The sequence below is a fragment of the Taudactylus pleione genome, unplaced genomic scaffold (assembly GCF_031769625.1).
Source record: "Taudactylus pleione unplaced genomic scaffold, aTauple2 ptg000726l, whole genome shotgun sequence".
Classification (NCBI taxonomy): domain Eukaryota; kingdom Metazoa; phylum Chordata; class Amphibia; order Anura; family Myobatrachidae; genus Taudactylus; species Taudactylus pleione.
The window spans coordinates 9707176-9724831 of record NW_028285128.1 but is presented as its reverse complement, the minus strand read 5'-3'; the positions used below and the strand labels follow the sequence as shown (position 1 = coordinate 9724831).

At 47.2% G+C, this 17656-nt stretch overlaps 1 pseudogene; it reads right to left on the bottom strand.

Annotated features, from left to right (window-relative positions):
* Positions 1-17656, bottom strand: part of LOC148477339 (EF-hand calcium-binding domain-containing protein 12-like) — a 50864-nt pseudogene that overhangs the window by 28957 nt on the left and 4251 nt on the right.

Below are 17656 nucleotides of genomic sequence, written 5' to 3'. Positions count from 1 at the left end.
CCCGTCAGCCAGGTGCGTCAGTGTGGGCGTCCAGTGCCCCCTATGGAGTCGAAGGAAAGGATTTAACTGGTAAGAATACAAAATCTCCTTTCTTCCTCCACTATGGGGCACAAGGATCACTCTAGGACGTTCCAAAGCTTGTCTACATATGGGAGGGGATGCTCCTGGGCTTTGTATGAAGGCTGCATCTGAAGTTGCAAAAGGTGTCATACATAGAAGCAAACAAAAGTTTGGGCGGGAGACCATGGAGCAGCCTTACAAAACTGTTCTGCAGAAGTGCTACATTGAGCCATCCAAGAGGCTCCCATGGGTGGAATGGGCAGTCACCATGGCAGGGGCAGGATGATCCGCCAAAGAGTAGGCCTGGCAGATAGTCAAATGGAGCCACCTAGCCAAGGACTGCTTAGGAGCGGCCAGTACTGCTTGTGAAATCATACAGGACAAACAGATCCCATTGTGCGGGTATCTCTGGTCCTGTTCATGTAAATCCGGAGAGCCTGCATAACATCCAAAGAGGTTTCCTCCTGCGAAGAACCTGCAATTCTGAAAAGTGGGACCACGATCTTCTGGTTATGTGAAAGCAAGACAACCCTGGCAAGGTAACCCAAGCGAGTCCGCAGAATGGACGGATCCGAGTGGAATACCAGAACGGTAATGAGGTGATCAACTCAGACATTTTTTGGGGGCTGATGCGTAGGCAAGCAGAAAATAGTCTTCCATGCAAGCCATTCCATGCCCACCATATCCAGAGCCCACTGGAGAGCCCTATGAACCAAGATAGGGTCAATGGAGCCACCGGAGGAACAAATGACAGCTGTATGTGGAAAACTTTCTGAAAAAAGTCAGAACATCTGGAAAGAGCGCAATCTACCCTCTGGAAGAGAACAGACCAGGCTGAAACCTGTACCTTCAAGGAAGGGAGACGGGAGAGGCAGAATGTTAAAAGCCTGTGGCCAAACACCAATATAAGTATGTCTGCCAAATGCAGAGATAAAGAGTAGCTGAAGAGGGCTTCTAGGCATTAAGCATGGAAAACTCCTTTCGTTGCATGACTGATGTCGTAAGAGCCACTCCATCAAATCAAGACAGTCCAGATCTGAATGGAAGCAGGGGCCCTGATACAGAAGATCCCATCACAGAGGAAGACGCAGCAGGTCGTCGAGGGAGAGGCCCAGAAGATCCACATATCATGCCTGCTGTGGCCACACTGGAGTCTCAAGGATCACTGTGCCTCCCTCCAGCCTTAACCTGCGAAAGACCTGCGGGATCTTTGAGATTGGAGAAAAGATGTATATTAGCAGAAACATCCATGGTACCTCCAGAGTGTCCACCAGGAGAGCTGCGGGCTTCCTAGTGTGGGAACTGCATCACTGCAACTGATGATTGTGTTGAGATGCCATCATATCTATATCTGGTAGGTCCCAACGGTGGACTTGTAGAGTCTTGATGTAGAGTCTACTCACACAAGTGAAAATGCTGGAGGCTTAGGGAGTCCGCATCCCAATTCTGGACTCCGGGGAGGAAGGCTGCTGACAGTGCAGATGAATACCGCTCTGCTCAGTGGAGAATGCAGCTGACTCCATCATGGCTTTGCAACTGTTAGTGCCACCCTGGTGGTTTATATAGGTTACATCGGTTGACCAGATGACCCAGGAGGAGAGACTGTGTTTGGCAAAATGCACTGTATACTGCGTGGAACTCCAGGACATTGATGGACAGTCTGCTATAATGAGTCGTCCATCGAGCCTGGAAGGTCTGAAAACACATCATCATCCCCCACCCCCAAAGACCTGCGTCGGTGGTGAGTAGGACCCAGTCCGGGATCTGAACAGGATGGTCCCTGTCCATGTGGGGCTGGTGGCTCAGAAATTTGCAAATCCTGGACTCCTGGGCTAAAATTTTGTCTGCAGGATGGAAGACCTGTCGAACCCTGGAATCCAGTAAAGACCCTAAGTGTAGCATCTACTGAGAAGGTGTCCAAATGGATTTCCTCCAATTGACTATCCACCCGAGTGACTGCAGAAGATTCACCATCAGACGGATGTGGTCCCTCAGGACATCAGATGACTCTGGCCTGGAGAAGGTCATACAAATAAGGTAGGATTCTGTGGCCTCTGTGAAGAAGGTGCACTGCTATGACCGCAATGACCTTTGTGAAAACACATGAAGCCATGGATGGTCGAAATGTGGAAACCTGAAACTTGTAGTGATCATCCTTCACCACAAACCTGAGGAAGCACTGGTGACTGACTCAGATGGGAATATGCCAAAAAATCCCCTGGTTCCATAGCTAGAATAATGGAGTGAAGAGACTCTATGTGGAATCTGGGTACCCGAAGGAACCTGTTCAGCACCTCAGAGTGAGGATGGTCCGAAAATAGCTTTTGGACCAGGAAGAAGGTGACGTAGAAACCCAAACCCCTCTGGAAAGGGGGGACCAGGATGATGACCCTGGAAGCCAGAAAGAACTGAATGGACCCGCCAAGAAAGCTTTTAGTTGATGTGCTGGATGTCCGATGGAAAAGAACCTGGCTGGAGGAAGCCTCTGAAAGGTCAGAGCATAGCCCTAATAAATTACACCTCTGGCCCAGGCGACTGTTGTGGTCTCCCTCCAAATGCAGGAAATAGCGGAAGCCTGCCTCCCATGCTGAGGTTCCCCAGGTGGAGGCCCGCCCCATGATGTGGCAGACTTGTCTGCGGACTTGGCTGCAGGTCATCTGGTGGAAAAAGGATGCTCACATCGGGACCTAGAGCCCTTGGAGGAAAAATTTGGATTTTGGAAAAGACTGACCCCTGGCCCCTCCCTGCGGTGAAAGGAACAGAAACTAGAGGCCCAAATGTAATATGGTCTGAGTTTTGTAAATGAGCGAGTATATCGCTATACATTTTTAGAACTCACCCTATTTAATAGGGTGTGAGAACATGCAAATTTGCATGTTTTCACACTCCTGCAACTCACACTGCCGAAACTCACATCCAGATGTTTTCCCATGGAAAGTATACAACTCGCCCATTTAATAGAGTGCCAGTTTTTAACTTGCACAATATTACTTAAAACTCTCAAAGAAACAGACCTGCTTCAGGCAAGTGAGTATAGCCTCAGCAGGTGCGAGTTACACAGAAGTAGGCAGGTGAGATCCGTGCATGCTCGTGTGAAAATACCTATAAACGTGTACAAAAAAAAAAAAAAAAATTGTGGGATTCCCCTCTAAAAGCACAACCAGCACTGGGCTTATCTGAGTCGATCCTGGTTGTAAAAATGCAGGGGGAAAAGACATAGGGGTCCCCGTATTTTCATCAACCAGCATCAGGCTCAGTGAGCTGGTCCTGCTTGTTGAAATATGGGGAACAAATTGAATAGGGGTCCCCTGTAGTAGCCACAACCAGCACTGGACTCTTTCTAGCATGGGTGTAATGCCACAGCTATGGGACCTGCTTCACGGGGGAACCTGGCAAGGATGGGATTCACTTGGGGTTCCCCCTCTCCAGGGCACCCCAGGCCTGGGCCATGGGTGCCAGGTTGATTGTGTAAAAATTGATAGAATAATATTGTCCTTTAGAGGATAACTAGAGGTCCCAGCAAGCCTCCCCTGCAAGCTGATACTTGGAGAAACAAAAGTACCAGCATGTGGGGCATTCAGGGTCCGCTGGTACATTTAGCTCACCTGCAAGAGAAATATAAAAAAAAAACACAGGACACAGACAACGGAAGCTTTAATATTTTACTCATCTATTCACTCACACTCACCTGCACCAGGGCCGGATTAAGGTCTGTGGGGGCCCCTGGGCAACAAACATGTGGGGGCCCCATATATATATATATATATATATATATACATATATATATATATATATATATATATATACACACACATTTATATATATATATATATATATATAGACACACACACATTCATAGTAGAACATAGTTACTGTGCTGGCTGCTGCTCCTGCACTTGTGCTGTCTCCCAGTCCCTTCTCTACATCCTCTCTGGCTGGGAGGTCAGAGGGTCACGTTGGGAACAAGCAGGGACAGTGTACAAATTACTTGCCACTATACAAGTGTAATCAACAGTGTCTGAAAACACTTGTAAACTGGCAAATGTTTTGCAGACTGTCCCTGCCTGTTCCCAGCGTCAAGATCTCTCAGGCAGGGAGAGAGCTGAAGAGAGGAGCAGAAGCTCAGCCATCCACCCCAGCGGCTTAGCCTCCTTCAGTTCAGGCTGATCGGTTTGTTAATCAGCCCCCCTGCCTCTAGCGCTCCCCCACCCCTATCCCCCATCATCTATGAAGAGCTCAGCAGTAGACTGCCGCTGCCTGTCTCAGTGTGACAGATGCAGCGGCAGCTGACAGAAGCAAGAACTGCAGGGAGAGAGCCTCTCCAGCCTGGCGTCTCCCTGCAGTGCAGGACTTGCAGAGCGGGTTGCGCCAGCCCTGGGGGCCGGAGACAGTGTGTGGGGGCCCCCTACGTGAGGGGGCCCCAGGACGATCGCCCCTATTGCCCTCCCTATAATCCGGCCCTGACCTGCACTCACACTACATACTTACATTGTCCCTGGTGCCGGTCTGTGTGTCTTGTCGAGTAGAATCCTGATAAGGACCTGTAAAAATAAAAACATATTCACCAACCCCTTGGTTCTGTCCTCTACGTTCCATGCAGGCATTCTTGGTCTTCTTAAAATAAAAGAATTGAAAAACCCAGACCCATGGACATGATACCGTCCTCTAAGGATGGTACTTCGCGAATGACGGCTTAACCTAGGGGGGGGGGAGGGGGGCTGGTGGGGGGTGGATGAGCAGCACTCAATTCAGTAGGTTTTATTCTACTACAATTTACAAAGTCTCACTTACTGTTCCAAAAATGACAGAGAAATTACACTCCTCAGTTCTGAGTGGCAGCTCCTAAAGTCTCCAGAAGAGGACTATTACTACATAGGTCCAAATATAAAGACTGTTCAGCAATTGTGAGGCATCAGCGCCATCTAGTGTACTGAGTCCAAAAGACCACCTGTGTTTTCTTCCAATATTAAGTTTCTTTCATTTAAAGCTCCAGAATTTTTTTTTCACAGCCATAAAAGTAAACAAAGAAATAAAGTGCATTAGTTGTGTACCAAAAAAATCTCTTTTTTTACATGCAATAACCGCCACCTCTGTAGGTGTAAACTCAATATTCGTTTTGTATGAGAATTGCTGAGCCCCTCATACACAATATAGATTATACCAATGCAAAAAAACACAGCAAAGTAAATAAAGTGCACAGTGTTATGTCACGCCCCCTACAAATATCTGAAAAACCAGTATGCATGGTACAGTCAGATCTAGGGGAGTGGGAGCGATCAGTACGATTCCTTCCCCACACACACCATGCAGGTGAAAGAGCCTCCACAGCCCAGCACACTACAGCTGGGCTGGGGAGAGAGGCTACTGCCAAAAACAGTTAAGCAGTGTTATGGGGGGAACCAGACCTCCAACAAGCCCAGGCCTGGGTAATTAATAACCCCCTCTCTCTGCACCCCTGGAAACATTCTCTTCTGCCTAAACAGCTGCTGTAATGTCTGTACACAGATTGCAGGTCTACATACTGCAGCAGAATATTTCAGTCGGAAAGGGATATTTGTAAAACAGGAAAATGTGTCTCCCTTTCTACGTCGGATCTATTTGTGCACATTTGCTCAATTTATTTGGTTTAAAGTAGGGGTGTGCACCGGCCACTTTTCATGTTTTGTGTTTTGGATCTGGATCTTTCTTCGTGTTTTGGATCTAGATTGGTTTTGCCAAAACCACCCTTCGGGTCCGGTTCCCTGAGAACCGGACCCACCCGAATTTCGGGGATCCAGGGTGATCTGAGCGCAACTCAGATCTCCCTGCCTGCCCCGGATCCCTGACCCAAGGCAAAACCTCGCAACCCCTCTGTCGAGCTGTGAGGTTTTGTTTTGAGCGGGCTTAACGCTGTTTGGCTGAGAGAGCCATCTGTCTCGGCTCTCAGCCAATCAGCGTTAAGCCCATTGAAAACACTACAAGAGAGGGAAAAAAGATGGTGCCCGCCATGCCCCACCTCTTGACACTGCCGGAACCCCCACTGGCAGCATCCCCAACTGCCGACACCACCGCTGCCAACACTCCTGCACTGCTGCCCAACGTACTGAGGACACTGTCAGTGACCCCCCAGACTGCCGACACTCCCACAGTGAGGACACCACCAGCACCCCTGCACTGCCAACACAGGCAGCAAACCAGCACTGAGGACATCGCTGGCACCCCCGCTCCGCTGACACCCTGCATTGAGAACACCCCTGCACTGCCGACACAGTCAGCAAACCTGCACTGAGGACATCGCTGGCAACCCTGCTCTGCCGACACCGCCGACACCCTGCATTGAGAACACCCCTGCACTGCCAACACAGTAAGCAAACCTGCAATGAGGATACCGCTGGCACCCCCGCACTGCCGACACAGCCAGCAAACCTGCACTAAAGACACCGCTGCCACCCCGCACTGCCAACACAGCCAGCAAACCTGCACTAAGGCACCACTGGCACCCCCACACTGCTGACACAGCCAGCAAACCTGCACTAAAGACACCACCGGCACCCCTGCACTGTCGACACAGCCAGCAAACCTGCACTAAAGACACCACTGGCACCCCTGCACTGCCGACACAGCCAGCAAACCTGCACTAAAGATACCACTGGCACCCCCGCACTGCCGACACAGCCAGCAAACCTGCACTAAAGACACCACTGCCACCTCCGCACTGCCAACACAGCCAGCAAACCTGCACTAAGACACCTCTGGCACCCCCGCACTGCCGACACAGCCAGCAAACCTGCACTATAGACACCGCTGGCACCCCCGCACTGCTGACATCACCGATACCCTTCACTGAGGACACTGCCAGTACTGCAGCACTGCCATTCCATGTACTGAGGACACCATCAGTAACCCCGCTCTGCCGATACTGCTGTCACAGTAAGTGCACTATTGGTGTATCCAATCCACACTGTATAACACACTGTTTCTGTGTTGGAAATTAGAAACTGAACTGACACATGTTAGTGCCGCCCACTGTGTCACTTAGCTTAGTCAGCCAGCTAGCTGGATGCAACCTTTTGGCCTTAACTAGATTAAGCAAATAATATTGTGAGGTGGTCAAAATTGATTGGAAATTACTGGAAATAAATGTTATTGAGGTTAATTATACTGTAGGAACAAAAACAGGCCCATTTTATGTGATTTTAGCTGTTTTTATGATTTTTTAAGAAAAAATCCAGATCCAAAAACAAAACACGAAAACAAAACACCAAGGCAAAAAATCCAAAACCATATTCAGATCCAAAACCAGGGGAGATCCAGATCCAAAACCGAAGCCAAAACACGAGGGTCGGCGCACATCTCTAATAGAAATCTAGAAACCCAGATGATTTGCGACATCTTGTTCCCCTCCTAGCCCTTTTCTATAGGCGCATGCACCCCAGAGTACCGTTCGCATGGCATTCTGGTGCGCCAGTGATGACGCGGTCTCTGATCGTTGCATCACTGCAGGGGGGTATGGGGAGTCAGAGGAGATCTGTTCTGCAGCTGTGCAGAACGGATCTCCTTTGCAGAAGCCCGGGGTATAGAGTGGCTGTTGGCATGCTCGCATGTGATGTGACCATGCCAGATGAAGCACTTCTGGCTCCAGTCGCATCACATGCGACCACGCTAGTTAAGTGGTTAAAGCTCAATCACATGGCACATAACAAATAGCTATTGTGCGTAAATCAAAAATTCTATAGATTATCTGGTTGGTTGATCCTATTCCCCACTCCAAAGGGCAATCTTTGGACTCCAATTTATGCATCCCTCTTGTTCTCCACAATTCAAAATATGAGATGTCAGGTCCTAAAAGGAGACCCTTCCCACCAAATGCACCCAAGAAACATGGCCCAAGGCCATTCATTGTGTAGTAAATCACCAGTTTAATACAGACATTAAAAACAACTCAAATACTCTTACATTAAAATTACATTTTGTACACTGATCACCAGACATTAGCGTATATGGGGAATCTACTTTGAAATAGGGGATTCCCTAGCTTTGTATGGGGGAGATATGAAACCTCCAGCCCTAATCACCCCATCCCCTGCATTATAGAATTTTTATTTCCTGTAGCCTAGTAGAGCATCCATTATGCTCATTGATGTGACGTGCGTTGGTGCAACAATGTCACCATTCTGCAGCCTCCTCAGTAAGTATTTTTCTTAACTTACACAATGAGTCGGACTTATCCTCTGCACATACATCAAAACTGCAGAGAATGAGTCCCATCATCACAACATCCTGCGTTCTTTGGCACATTAAGACACTGCAGTTTTCTATTCACACTGCAGAAACTCTGGGTAATATATTTTAAATATATTTTTAGATTTTTTATGGTACCGTATTTCTGTGGCTATTAAATTAATTATGGCATTGAGAATTTTGGCCTATAATTCCACACAAACAAGCTTAAAACATTTTCACTATTTCATTTGGAAGATTGTTTTGCTTTAATAGGATTGTGGGCTGCCCGTCTGACTAACTCAGTATCTTAATCACCCACAACTTATTGTAAGTGCTGCTCACTATTTTATTAATACTTCAACTTTAGCATGATCTGCAACTTTATTTGAAATAGTATTATAACAATGCTGGGTAATATAAGTATTGATGCTCGCTAATATAAGTATTTTTATTATTGAGTATAAAGAATATTTGTGTTTTTTAATGTTATATTACTATTGCAAGTTTATTAAATGTCTATGCTATAGTATTGAAGCCTCCTTGTTATCAATCTCAAGAAGTGAATCAATTTTTTTTTCCACATATATCAAATTATATATTTCTTATATCAACATAGTGATCAGAACTTTGATGTAATTTTTTTACATATTTTTTTTTCCAATTAGTTTGGTCTACTTCCTCAAAATGTTTACTGAGTCTCACTTTCCAAATACAGACACACCACTGTCTCTTAATGCAGAAACAACACTCTCTCCTGACTAATTATAGATATAAAACATTTTTTTTTATTGTTCTAGTAATATAGTCAATGAACCAACAAATATGAGGCTCAAATATTTTGGTGTAAACCTGGTCCCCATGGCTGTTCCTTGAATCTGTAGATAAAATTTCTCATACAATGTAAAATATATTTGATTGAGAATAAACATTATACTTTCAATGATAAAATCCTGTAAATATAATATGTCTGTTGTGCAGATGTGGCACTCTCTTGATTTAAACTCCCTAAGTACTTGTATTACTTGCATTGAGTCACTTAATTATTGAGACTCAGCACCAGTGTTTAGTATTTGTTATGTCTCCTTTGCCTTCTCCCTTGCTAATGTGTAGTCCTAGTCTTACAATATGTTTGCCTAATACATTGATCTTATTCCTTTGCTTTATCCTGACTATTGCTTCTCACCAGGGGGGAGATGCACTACGCCTTGGAGAGTGATAAAGTGGAGAGTAATAAAGTACAACCAATCGGCTCCTGTCATTTTTCAACGCAGACTGTAAACTGACTGTTAGGAACTAAATATAAAAATGTGAGCTCCCAACTGTCACTTCACAGGCTATGGGTCATATTCAATTAACTGCGAAAACTGAGGGGTTTTATTCGCTGTAGGCGAAAACTGACTTTTTCGCAAAAAAACCCTGCAAAATTTTCAACAAAAAACTGTTGAAAATGGCAACTTTATAAGGCGCTGCACAACACTTGTGGCGCCATATAAATAAATGATCCGACCCAGCTCATCTCTACTGAATACGGTCATTGTGAATGTTATTAAAATGATAAAAACATTTTGATAAAAGAAACGGCTAACACGCACACACCAAAAAAATGTTTTTATATTCACGCTGGTGTACACACAAATTTTTTTTTTTTTTTTTCACTGGTGGTGTGGCAGGCTAACACGCACACACCAAAAAAATGTTTTTATTTTCATACTGGTGGTGTGACTAATATGCAATTACGCACACACAAAAAATTGTCTTTATTTTTTCACTGGTGTGACTAGCATGCACACACAAATTTTTTTAGTTTTTTAACACTGGGGGTGAAGAAGAGCACCCCTGATAGACAGAGCATCCCCTGGACAAAACAGCAAAAAAAAGCTAACCAGCCCCTATGGACAGGACAACAGCTAGCCCCTATGGACTACAGCCAGCCAGCCCCTATGGCCAAGACAACCTCAAAACAGCCAGCCAGCCCCTACAAACAGGACAACAGCCAGCAACAGCTAGCCTCTATGGATAACAGCCAGCCAGCCCCTATGGATAGGACAACCTCAAAACAGCCAGCCCCTATGGACTACAGCCATCCAGCCCCTATGGACAGGACAACAGCCAGCAACAGCCAGCCAGCCCCTATGGATAATGTCAGGGCTCAGCCGGGGATCAGCGCCCGCTTACCACACCGCCGGCTTCCCCTTTCTTCCTGGGTGGTCGGTCGGCCTGCGCGACGGCGGGGGAGAAGCTGAGGATTCTCCCCGCTTGCTGTGGCTTCCTGGAGGGCTGGTGTCGGCATCTCTAACCCGGACATGGGCGCCGCCTTGACAGTCGGCCCATGTGACTGGATCCTCCCTCCTGATTGGTTCATTTCCAGCTGATGCTGTGCACCTGTCTAAGGGTTCCCCTGGGTATAAAACTGTCCCACAGGCTATGGGAAATTGCCTGAACAACGGTTGTCTCCTAGCGTGCCTTAGTGAGTTCCCGGTCCAGGTTCCTATTCATCGTACAGCAGCAGTGTTACTACCTTACCTGTGTGCCTTAACATCTCCGGTGAATACCCGTGCAGCAGTGATACCACCTTTTCCTGTGTGCCTTTACGTCTCTGGTGAATACCCATGCAGCAGTGATACCACCTTTACCTGTGTGCCTTAACATCTCCGGTGAATACCCGTGCAGCAGTGATACCACCTTTTCCTGTGTGCCTTTACATCTCTGGTGAATACCCGTGCAGCAGTGATACCACCTTTACCTGTGTGCCTTAACATCGCTGGTGAATACCCATGCAGCAGCGTGATCATCCCCACCTGTGTGCCTCACGTCTCCCGTGGACATCCGTGCTACAACATTTACCACCTCTACCCGTGTGCCTTCTATCTCTGGTGACGTCTCAAGTAACCGTGAGTCGCTTCCCACCTTAAAAGCCTTACTGACGTATTTGATCCTCGTGTCAAGTTGTTGTCTATACAGTATTTTTCAGGGACTGTGTTGTGCCTAACAGGCATATCTTCGCTGGGCCACGGGTGTAGTGTCTCTATCCCTGCAGGGCTTGGGTACCTGGTCAAAGGACCGCGACCTGCTCACGGGGTGCAGCTAAGCCCATATCCCAATTGGGGGGGTCACTGGCGAAAACCATCCTGTGGGTTAGACTCCGCACCTTTGCCCAGGTCTCGCCAACACTCAAGACCTGTGGATGAGGAGAACGTACATCCAGGCCCCTCATCTCCGTTTCTTTCCCCAACTGAGGCCCACCACGTCCTCTTCTCCAGTTTCAGTCGTGACAGATAACAGCCAGCCAACGCCCCTATGGACAGGACAACCTCAAAACAGCCAGCCCCTATGGACAACAGCCAGCCAGTCCCTGTGGACTACAGCCAGCCAGCCCCTATGGACAGGACAACAGCCAGCAATAACCAGCCAGCCCCTATGGACAGGACAACCTCAATTATGCAGCACAGCTCCCAGCACAACCTAGTAGTAGTCACATGTCACAATGCACAACAGCAGCCACACAGCAGTGCAGCACAGCTCCCAGCTCCCTCCCTCTTCACTCTCCACAGCCAGAATGAAATATGGCGGCGATCATGGGACCTTTATAGAATTGAAAACCCACGATAATCCGACAGCGGGATGATGACGTTTTGCCTCATTTTCAGATCCAAGTCAGGCGGAAAAACCTGAGCCGACTCGGATCTGATCCGGATCCCCTAAGTTCGGGTGGGTCGGATCTATTATCTACTGAATACGGTCATTGTGAATGGTATTAAAATGATAACAACTTATTTTGATAAAAGAAATGTGACTATGGGCCTCATTGAGAGATGTATTTATTATTTTTATTATCCTTTATTTATGTGGTGCCACAAGTGTTCTGCAGCACCTTACAGAGTACATAAACTAATACGTGAACAAGAAACGAGTAGCTTACAGTACATTACAGTGCAGGATGAGACATGGTTTATATACATTTCTGCAATAGCGAAACACTCACATTAAGTAGCAGAGAGTTAGTAGTCAAGGGTTAGGTGCTCTTGTGGGGAGTAAGGAGCAGAAGAAAGTGTAAGGAGAAGCACATGAGGGAAGAGGTCTCTGTACGTGAGAGCTTACATTCTAAAGGGGTGGAGCAGACAGACAGGCGTGACACAGAAGGGGAAGATAGGGAGGAAAGAGCATGAAGTGGGTTAGGATGAGAGCTGGAAGGCCTTGATGTAGTAGTAGTAGTGAGTCTTGAGAGCCCATTTGAAGATTTGTAGAGAGGTGTAGAGTATGATAGAGAGAGGGAGAGAGTTCCAAAAGTAGGGAGCAGCACGGGCAAAATCTTGGAGGCAGGAGTGGGAGGAAGTAATCAGTTGGCAAGAGAGGCAGCATGCATTTGTTGAGTGAAGTGGACAGGCAGGAGTGTGAAGGGAGATGAGGTTAGAGATGTAAGTGGGAGAGGGCTTTGTAGGCGGGTGTAAGAACCTTGATTTGGCATATGAAGGGGAAGGGGAGCATGTGTAGGGCTTGAAGAAGAGAGAAGCAGATGTAGAATGTTTGGATAGGAAGATGAGCCGAGCACTAGCATTGAGGACTGATTGTATTGGAGAGAGGTGGGAGTCTGGGAGGCCAGCTAGGAGAAGGTTACAGTAGTCCAATCTGGAGATGACCAGAGAGTGGATGAGGGTATTAGTAGTATCTATGATGAGGACAGTTATAATCCTGGAAATATATTTGAGATGGAAACGACAGGACTGCAAGAAGTGCTGAATGTGTGCTTTAAAGGAGAGGGAGGAGTCTAGAATAACTCCAAGACAGCGCACTTTGGGGCTAAAGGAGATAGTTGTGCCATCAATAGATAATGAAATTGTGGGAAGTGATCAGCTCAGTCAGACATGTTATGTTAAGTTTAAGAAAGTGCTGGGACATCCAGGAAGAGATAGCAGACAGACAGTTGGAGAAACGGGTGAGGAGAGAGGGGGAGAGGTCAGGTGGAAAGTAGATATGAGTATCATCAGCATAGAGATGATATTGAAGGTCAAAAGAGTTGATGAGTTCACCTAAAGAGGACATATATAGGGTGAATAGGAGAGGTTCAAGAACAGAACCTTGGGGAATGCCTACTGTTAGTGGAAGTGGGGGGGGGGGGAAGAAGTCATGAGAGGAGACAGAGAAGGAATGATCAGAGAGGTAGGAGGACAGCCAGGAAAGGGTAGTGCCACGTAGATCAAGACAGTGAAGGATTTTCAGGAGGAGAGGGTGATCTACAGTGTCAAATGCAGCAGAGAGGTCAAGGAGTATGAGCAGAGAGTAGTGGCCCTTGGATTTGGCAGCAAGGAGATCATTGCATACTTTCGTGAGGGCAGTTTTAGTGGAGTGGAGAGAATGGAAGCCAGATAGAAATGAGTCAAGGAGGGAGTGGGAGAAAAGAACAGTGATAAGGCAGTTGTAAACAATATGGTCAAGGAGTTTGGAAGCATAAGGGAGGAGAGAGATGGGTTGGTAGTTGGAGAGTATGTTAGGATCAAGGGTAGATTTTTTAAGAATAGGGGAGACAAGGGCATGTTTGAATGCAGAAGGGACAGTGCCAGAAGAGATTGAGGAGGTGGGCAAGATGGGAACAGGCAGAAGGATAGGGTCAAGGGGAGAGGTGGAAGGAGGGGAGGACCAGAAGAGGGCCATGACTTCCTCTCCAGAAATGGGAGAAGGATGTCAGAGTTGGTGAGACATGGGGAGGGGTGGTCAGGGAAAGGAGGGGCAGGAGTGCTGAGGGACTGATGGGATATGATGTCCTCACGTATGGAGTAAATTTTAGATATAAAGTAGGTGGCAAAGTCAAGGGCAGAGAGCGAGGAGGGGAAGGGCAGAAGAGGGATTTGAAAGTGGCAAAAAGACGCTGGGGGTTTGAGGACTGGGCGGAGATGAGGTTCTTGAAATATGATTGTTTGGAGAGGGACAGGGCAGCAGTGAAGGATGAGAGATTAACTATGAAATGGAGGAAGTCTGCCTTAGAGCATGATTTCTTCCACTGATGCTCAGCAATTCGTGAACACTTTTGCAGGTATCTGGTGCATTTGGAATGCCAAGGTTGTGGTGTGGATCTGCGAGGGTGAGTATTCATTGCCGGAGCAACAGAGTCAAGAGCAGAAGTAAGGGAGGCATTGTACAGGGAAGTAGCTTGTTCAAGACAGGAGAGATAAAGGATGAGAGAAAGAAGAGAGTCCAGCAGGGAGGAAAAAGCAACAGTGTCAATAGCCTCAATGTTGCGCTTAGTAATGGTAGCCTTAGGAGGTAGAGGAAGGGAAGGAGAGAGGGATAAGTTAAAAGAGAGAAGGTGATGGTTAGAGAGGGGGAATGGGGAATTGGAGTAATCAGAAATATCACAATAGTGAGTAAAGACCAGATCAAGTTAGTGCCCACTCACATGGGAGGGAGAAGAGGTCCATTGAGAGAGACCACATGAAGTGATGAGGATAAGGAGTTTAGAAGCAGAGGATTCTTTGGGAATGTCAATTGGAATATTAAAATCACCTAGGATAATGGAGGGAAGATCTGAGGAGAGAAAGTGAGGGAGCCAAGAAGCAAAGTTATTAAAGAATTTGGTGGGAGGGCCAGGGGGACGGTAAATGTTAGATACTCTAAGGTGTACTGGTTGGAAGAGGTGTATAGCATGAACCACAAATGTTAGGAATGTAAGGGATGGTTCAGAGGGTATTAGCTAGTAGGAATAACTGGCGGATACAAGGACCCCAAAACTACCACCCTGGCGACCCCCAGGCCGGAGGGTGTGGGAGAAGGTGAGGGCCCAAAAGAGAGAGCACCAGGAGAAGTGGTGCCAGAGGGTGAAATCCAGGTTTCAGTAATGGCTAGGAGATGTAGGGAGTTGGAGATGAAAAGGTCATGGGTGGTGACCAGTTTATTACAGACTGACCTGGCATTCCAGAGGGCACAGGATGGGGGAGATGTGAATAAGATTATCAGGGGTACTGTAGCATGGAGGTGATATTAATTTGGGGGACCGATATAAATAGAGTGTAGCGATGGTGTGGGCACCTAAGCTAGAAAGGGAACCTTTAGGAGGTGGGCAGGGAGGGAGATGTGGATGGCAGTGGGGTGAAGTGATAGTTAGAGGAGTGTAGGAGGAGGGATTAGCGATGGGGTAGTAGGACAGAGGGGGTAGAACAGGATGAAAGTGGAGTAATGGGAGAGGAGGGTAAAGTAGGCAGACAGAGGAGGGGGGGAAAGGGGAAGGGGAGGTGGAGGAGAAAAGGGGGAAAGGATAAAGGTGGAAGCAGGTGGCAGAGCAAAGGATTAGGTAGAGACTGAGTGAAGGAGGGAGTTGCAGAAAACCTTGTCATGGTGTTGATAGGTAAATTAGAGGGACAAAAATATGAATACAAGAGAAAGTGCAAGAGATTTGCAGAAATGCAAGTGAAAGAACAGTGGCCCTGATTCAGAGCCGGACGCTCTGACAGAGCGCTCACTCTGAATCAGGGCTGGCCTTCTTGTTTTTTAGAGCGGCCTCCTGGCCAGTCGCATAGCTGTGGGTGTCCACCCACAGTTATAGCGAGCTGCCAGGAAGATGGTCGCGATGGTCAAGACCATCGCGACCATCGGGCTTGCGACGAGACCCTTGTGGTAGGGTCTCGTTGCCGCAAGCCCCAGAGAGATTTCGGCTCTCACAGAGCCGAAATCTCTCCCATTGACATCACTCGTAATGTCAGTGGGGCCACCCCCAAACGGAGGCGTTCACATGGGAACGCCTCAGTTTGGGCAGCCACTCCCCCAACCCACCCACCAAAGGGGGCGTGCTGTCATTCAATATCGACAGCATGCCCCCTTTGGTACGAGACCCGGAGCGACGGTTTGCCCGTCGCTATACGGGTCTCGCGCATGTGCACGACGGAGCCGGCTCCAGCTAAGGTTCCCCTTCCACACTAATGACTTGGATCAAGTATTGGTTCATCCCTTATGGGACAACAGGGCTATCTCCACTCACTGTAGACTTCTTAGGTGGGATTTTGATTTCTGGAAAGTTAGGGTGGGACTCTTGCGCTGGCAGGACATGTTCCCCAAATGTCATACTGTAGTTGAAACTTTAATTGGAACATTGCCATACTCCTGTGCTGTGCTTAAGACATGTACTTATACAGAAATGTTTCTGAATATATTTCACCGAGGGTATTTGTCTCTATATAATAGCAGGGGGTGGAGGTGCTCTGTGGCCCTCAGATGCATGAGAGTCATCTGGTCATGTCAAATCTTAGCGTGACGTATATTTGTGGGGGCATTTCACCCTTGGTTTGCCCATGGGGCCCCTTACAAAATCTTACTATGGCACTCACAATTGTCTATTTACAAGATACCATAGTGGGAAGAGGTATAGATTGTTGCGTCATTTATACATTATGTGTATGTGTTCCCTTTGCCAAAGAGCATAGTGCCAGCATCCTGAGTATCACATGACCAGACACAGTACGGCAACTCACCTGCTCCCGGGAGATCTCTCCGTGTGCACCTTCCCTGTCCCCTGGGGATCATTCGCTGATACGCTGCTCTTCCTCATGGACCTATCCTTTGGGCCTCATTGCTATTCATGGCTGTCGAAGTGGCACTGTCCCACTCTCCTGGGCATCACTCCCTGATGCTCCGCTCTTCCTCTTAAATTTATCCTTGGACATGGTTACTGTTCCAGGCTGGCGAAGCGGCAGCTGCTGCCCTGGTCCGCAGGTGATCAGTTTGTCCCTGGGATATAATAATGCTGTTTATAGAGGCACAGATAATATGGAGAGATTTACAGGCTGTGTTAACCTACATCTTACCATGCAGACACAATCTTATGGTTCCACGCTCACCTCCAGTGAGGTCTGATTAGTATGGTTCCACGCTCACCTCCAGAGAGGTCTGATTAGTATGGATCCATGCTCAACTCCAGTGAGGTCTGATTAGTATGGATCCACGCTCATCTCCAGTGAGGTCTAATTAGTATGATTCCACAGTCACCTCTAGTGAGGTCTGATTAGTAGAATTCCATGCTCACCTCCAGTGAGGTCTGATAAGTAGATACAGAAGAGTTTCTACTTCTGAAAATCTGATCTAAAAACATTCCTATGTCCACTAACTGGGATCATACTTGTGTTCCTGTGACTGCAATGAGGGCTGCTGGGATCTATTGGAGTTTGTAAAAGTAACTTATTTGCTCACGATAACACACGCTGTTATGTAATGGGTGGTGACTGGATTACAGTGTTACCCTATAACATACAGATGACCATGTATACTGGTGCACTTTCAAATTAATTTGCAAATATGAAAAGTCTGGCTTTAAATCATAGTTAAATGGACTTGTAAAGTTATTTTTTGTCTCAATTTAATTATTTCAGTACATTGAGTGCTAGGTATGTTTGCATGGATACTATAATATTTT